Here is a 6958-nt window from a genome sequence, read left to right as displayed (position 1 = left end):
ATGGTTTTACCATCTAATCTGCCCTCTGCTGTATGTGAAGCCTGTGTTAATAGTGAGAGTTGTAACCTCACCATAAAATTATTCATATGACACTGCAATTCTGTATTTCTGACATAACAGGAAACTTATTGACTGAACAAATAACATATTTCAGTGTTCGGGATTTCTTTGCTGTTGCAAGAATGCAAACAAGTGAGGAAATCCACTCTTAGTACTTAACATCAACTCCTGTACATTATTCAATGAGATTAAATAAACAATTTGCCACAAACAGACTGACAGGTCTATGAGTAACATCTCTCTGGAGTGGTGCAATGAAAAGGGAGTAATTTCATTTCATGTGTAAATGCTAGGTGTCGGCAAGTGTAGATTCACCAAAAGCTGAGCTGACAGCCCAGACAAGCAATTACTGTTCTTTGTATAGTTTACAGGTGATGGACACAGAGAAGAAACGTGCACATCAAACTCAGAGCGTACTAACAGGGAGATGAAGTGTGTTTGTCTGCATTTCTATACGTGCAGGAACTGCAGTCTAGTCTTACACACATGTCAAAAATATATATGTTCTGTGCGTGATGTCATGTTTAAGAGTGGGTAGACAATCTCCTATGGTGGAGTTACTTTCATTTGTCAGCAGGCTTGTTTGAGAACTCACCTGGCTAAAGGCTCAGATCATCTCCAGATTAAAGATTCTTTTGGGTCGATTCTTCCTGCATGCACATGCTCAACATGCTAGAGAAGGGAAATGAGGCAGAAAGGGATTGGCCCACCCATTGATCATTGCGTCTCAACTGAATTTTACACATGTAGCCTGTGCAAAAGGTATTTTTGTATACCATGTTGGCACGATTCTGTGTATTATGCTCATATGGTTGGGGTGATTTCTTATTTATAAAGCAACAGCCACAAAAAATTATCGTAGAATGAATTAATTTTAAATGAAAGAAAGATGATGGCTGTTACTGAAATTGCATACTCTCTGAGTAGGTGGCACTTTTGTAATTACAGTACAAAAAAAACAACAACACAGATGTTCTATATACTGTAGTATGAATGTTGTCATTGTGACCTGCCAGATTTGGATGCATTGCTTTACTGTGAATTCAGCTGTGCATTAAACAATTTTAATATATATACAGCTGCGTAGACAGGGGAAAACTGATCTCCCAGTGTGCCAGCACCCTTCTACTTGTCTGTCACTCAATACTTCAAATAACACCTTTATAAGAATTGTAATTAAACTTTAAAAATCCTTTAAAAATCATTGCAACATTAAATAATATATAAACTACACAGAACCAGCAGGATTGGCACCTCTGATCATGGGCCAGTTGCATAAACATAGTCAGCACGTTAAAGCTGTGTCCTAAGAACTACTTTGACTTACTAGCAGTAAACCAAGTGGTTATCAGTCTTACTTTTTCAGATTCAAATTAGACCAATCTAAGTTTTTATGTAACAGTAAAAGTTATGACCAGTCTTGCAGAAAAACAATTGGTGTCTAATAAGCAGTTTATGCAACCAGCCACAGATCTATGCGGCTGCTTGACACTTTGATGGCACAGAACAATACAGGGGTAGAGAAAATCTACAAATATTCTTTGTTTGCATATAAACATCTCAAAATTACCTACTATTTTTTTTGACAAACAACAAGGTCATGCCAAGTAAGACATGCTCCTGGGTCAACATCTTTTGTTGATCCTGGATCAATATCACTGTCCAACAATATTCCACAATCATACTCAACGTCTTGAGGCTGTAATCGATGCCAAGGTGCTTCAACAAAGTATTGAGCAAAGTCTGAATACTAATAAATACTTTTATTTCGTTTTTTATTTTGAATACATTTGCAAAGATTTCAACCAAACTCCTTTCACGTTGTCATTATGGCGTATTGTTTGTAGAATTTTGCGGAATATAATGTAATCAATTTTGGAATAAGTCTTAGGTCTTGCAACAAAATTTGGAAAAAGTGAAGCACTGTGAATATTTTCCGGATCTACCATATGTATGTACCTACATACATAATCAGCTGCCTATAACCCACCAGGTTAAAACCAAAGGCATGCAATTATTATTATTTATCTTTGTGCATAGGCAGTGTTGCGTTAATGTTTTATAGCAGTTTTGTCTTCTTCCAGTGAGTTATATAAGTGAACTGGGTATCTTGACTTGCCGTAGCACTTAGTTACTCAAACAGAGCTTCTCTTCAATAGAAACTTTAACATTATACATTTAACATTATAGCTGCATCTGAAATTGCATACTTCTAATAGGTGAAAAACGGTATGTTACGTTTGTCAGAATTCTTTTGAATAAGTAATTACTTAGTGACTGTTACAGAGGCTGCTTCTTAGCCTTCAAGCTATCGTTTTAACATTACATGGCTGGTTACAAACTTTGTACTGCAGCCAAGAAGAATAAAGCTTTTAAAATATAATGATTATTTCCCCAAAAGTTTACCAAGCAGAAACGCTCATGTACATTTTGGACATGTTCTAACAAATCACACATTTCATACTAACGGCAATTTATTTTCAGTTAGTTGTGACAGAGTGCTGTCTGATTGCTGTCTAATGAAATACTTCCACAAAACCTGTCCTGTGGGAAATGTCCTGGTGCAGCGCTGGCGGAGCAAGAATCCTCGATAAGGTAATTGATAGATTGAGTGTCCCACCTCCCCTCCATTGAGCTGAAGAGTGCCGCCCTCTTCTGTGCATAAAGGGGCATTATAGGTGAAGCTGGTAAAGGAGAACCTTTCTTTGTTTTGTGTCATTCCATTATGGTGATTAATGAACTAATAACTGGGATGGGAAATGAGAGGTGAGCTGTGTGCATGCATGTGGATGCGAGTGTGTGACTGTAAACCTGAAATAGTGTCGCATATAAACACAGACAGCATTACAATGATGTGGAGACACCTATGCTGTGCTTTGCTGATCTATAGCTGTCGCTGACGTAATGCAGTTTGTGTCGATAAATGCACTCACCATAATATTGTTACAGTATGTTGTCATATTGTCATACTTTTGCATCAGTCTATAACAGTCACGCAGGTCCTCAGGAGCTTTCCAAGTGCTGGTCATCTAGGAGATTTATGTATAGGCTGAAATGAACACTCCGGGGAAATTGCTCCATAAATCCAATGAAACTTACATTTGTACCAACAGTAATCACACAAGCCCCAAATTATTTTATGGATCCCCCCGGACTCTGGTTTAACTTCTGCCCCTGGCGATTTAAGGTTTGTAGGTACATGAAGTATGGTTCTCATAAAAATTTAGTTGGCAACATATGAGCTTTATGAAGGAATAATTGAACATCTAGTTCAGAAACAGACAAGAGCTCTGTTATTTCTTTACTAGGACTTTAAATGGGGATTCAGAGGATCGTAAGTGGACAGTTACAGCTCTGTGCTGGATTGCTTGTTGCGTAAAATGGAGAGTACAATACTGAAAATGGACCTTTGTTGTATTTCTACAATAATTTTAACTGTTTTATGATATTTTTTTAACATTCTGATTGCAAAATGGAACTTGTAATGGTAGGATCATTATTCTTGTTTTTAAATCACTTCAAACTTTGTTTCAGTGGATCGTTTTTGAATGTATTAGAATTGTTTGTCAAGAATGTCCACTAAAATTTCTTTATGACATTTTTGATGTACACTGTAAATAAATAATAATAATAATATATACTATAGCATCAAATAGCTGATGAATATCTAGATTGCCCAGCACTATTTAGATCATGTAGGCTATACATAGAGAATCTGCCGCTGATGTTTTGTCACATCAGACCAGTCACATCAGTTTTTATTTGTTGTAGGCGATGCAACCATGTCTCATTTCTATGTTCTTTTATGTATTTATAAGTTCTGCAATAAAAATAATAATAATTATTATTATAATAATAATAATAATAATAATAAATGAGTAGGCTTACTTAATATTCCAACCCTGTGCAGGAAAATCTTTATTTATTATCATTATTTATTTTTCTGGCTTTGGCGAAGGACTTGGTTCGGAACTAAAAATATGAATAAAAAGCATAAAAAAACTACAAACATAGCAGATGTGCTCAACCAATGTCAACATGAAATCAATACTGTAGTGTTTATTACACATAATTTATCTGTGCACTTTTTGAAAAAAAATTATTTATTTTTTCATTAAAGTGCCTTAGTAATCTTTAATCAAAAACGTTAACCTCCCCTTAAAACAGTTAATCTTCTCTTCTGATCACGAGCTACACGCAATCAATGATCCAATCACTTCCCGAAGAACGATAATTAAGTCCAGCCCTCTCATTTCAGATGCAGTTTCACTCGGAAAAAAAGCTACTTCCGTTTCATGCTGACTTTAAGTAGAGATGTTTAGATAAAGGGGTTTGGGTTACTAATAATCAACATTTAACCTGGTAAAATAAAAAAATTATATATTCACATATATATATACATATAAATATTTAATGTTATCTGTGTTGTATTTCATCTGCAACAACAATGTGAATTTGGCCATTAACTTTTAAATGCATAATGCGAAAAATATAGAGTACAGTTCTCTGCATAAAAACCCACGGCTGACAGATCAACCTGCTACCCCTTTTCTCTCTTATCGGGTAGGAAGTTAAATGGAATTAAATGTGGAGGATGTTAACTGTGAAGAGTTGATTGACAGGCTGGCCAGTTTACATTGGCTGGCTGCGTATAACTGCGACAGAGTGGTGAAGTGATGATATGATAGTATGTCCCAAAGCTTGACTACTCTTCTACTACACACTCAAAAGTGTGTACTTTTTCTTCACCAAAAGAGTATATACTTTAAGGGCGTAGTATAAGTAGGCACATTGGGCAACATCATCTTTTTCCCATCACTGGCATCAAACAATACCACATCTTGTCCTGTGTGGAATTAATAGGTTGGCTTTGAAAGCCTGTGACTCTTGTGAAACAGTCCATAAGTTAAAATCCCTATAAACAGTTAGAGTTTGCCTCTCTTCTCTGTAGTGAATCCATTGTTGCCATTTTGATATTAGTGGGAATTGCGTGCCAGCTGCCATGTTCGTTGAGTGCCAAGGCAGATGGGGTAGCAGCAGGAGGTTTTTTGGGAGTGAGGAAAAATACATGCAATGTGGTGAAGAATCTGTCCTTCCTTTCTCTCATACTTTTCTTCTCACAGTAAGAGCTGTTTAATCCACTGCTTCCCTACCTGGCCACAGCAAGGAGAACAATACTGTATTCATTAGTAAAGCACTACTTTTCTTTAATATGGAAAGAAGATTCCTGATCTTTTACATCACTTTCCACCTCAAGGTTGAACTTTTTTTTGTTTTTGTTTTTTTGCAAGTCATTTGTGACAAAGTTAAAAATAAGAAATGTAAGTCGCCACAGAACTCTACTCACATCTTTAAATGCCTAGGTAAGAAATGTTGCATTAGGTTGAATAAAATAACAACTGTAAAACTAAATAGTCTGTAAATATATTTTTGTTGTTGTGTTTGCGACTAAAATCTTGTTCCAGGTCCCCCTTCTGTAGAATCAATGTAACTGATTGCTTCTACAGTGTACTAAAGGAAAAAGTTGTTATTTGTTATTATTAAATTATTTGTTGTTAAATATTTACTTGTTATTTTCGATAGCTACTCCCCATACCTGCATTTTAGCAAATCATTCAGCGCCACTGATAAACATTACATCACCTAATTCATATTCATTAACTAGACTTATATATGCCACTACTTTTAAAGGGATAGTTCACCCAAAAATGAAAATTCTGTCATCATTTACTATACTTCATGTCGTTCCAAACCTGTATGATAACATAAAAGAAGATATGAAGATTGCTGGGAATTAAACAGTTGGTGGTTGCCATTGACTTCCTTATTTTAACTGCTGGTTATTTTACTCATTTATTTACTCTGAAAGGCTTCACTCTGATTGGTCAGTATTGACATTCCGGGGTCAGTAGCAACACTGTATAATGACTGCCGATACTGTCGTCTGAGGGCAACACTTCTTCCATGTCTATCATATCACACTGTAGCATTTTTTCTCTTGTCTTATTCAATCATAGATCTTGCACCTCAGTTATTAACTGTATTTAAAATGAAACCGGAGGACTTCAGTACACATTTGACACTATTCACTTTGTTAGCATTCATTGTTTGTCTTGAGGTGTCAAAATTATCCAAGTTAATCTAATGAAAACAAAAAAAATGTTTTGGTAATCTTTAATAAAAATATGAACATTCCTTCTCTAATGATGTCATTTTGATGGCTTGATGAGAACATCCTTAACCACTCCCCCCTAACCGTTGGTTTGCTATGAGCAGCGCCGCCGCTCCCACCATGCGCATCACGCACTGTGCTTAGGGCACCAAGTGCTGAGGGGGCACCAAAAATAGCCTAATGAATTTTTTTTTTTTTAATGCCAGTATTATTTCATTAGCCTATAGGAATATTAGCCACCTTTTAGCCATGTATAAGTAACAAAAAAGGGGGAACAAGAAATATATTTAATAATTGCTCTAGTCTAGTCTAGAAAGTAACTCTTTTTGTTCTCTGCATTAATAAAATATTAAAAAGAAAAAGAAAAAAAGCTCTCACGGTGATTTGTATGCAATACGTCGTGCCTCGCATTACTAAATATGTTAATAATATTTGACCTTCGATCATCTCAGTCTATAAAGATGAGCTCTCAGGAGGAGATACGGAGCGGCATCGTCTTCCTCCTCCACTTGTTCTTCAAGGCAGCTTGAAGTAAGCTTGTGTTATTGAAGTAACCAATAACATCAATACAAGTTTTTAATGTTACAGTATGCAACAGTTGTTGAGGGTAATTATTGTCATTCAGTAACACAGGCTTACTTCAAGCTGCCTTGAAGGACAAGAGCTCATCTTTACAAACTGAGACAATCGGAGGTCAAATATTATTTACATATTTAGTAATACAAA

Source organism: Carassius gibelio, chromosome A9, assembly GCF_023724105.1.
Source record: "Carassius gibelio isolate Cgi1373 ecotype wild population from Czech Republic chromosome A9, carGib1.2-hapl.c, whole genome shotgun sequence".
Classification (NCBI taxonomy): domain Eukaryota; kingdom Metazoa; phylum Chordata; class Actinopteri; order Cypriniformes; family Cyprinidae; genus Carassius; species Carassius gibelio.
This window is presented reverse-complemented; position numbering follows the sequence as displayed.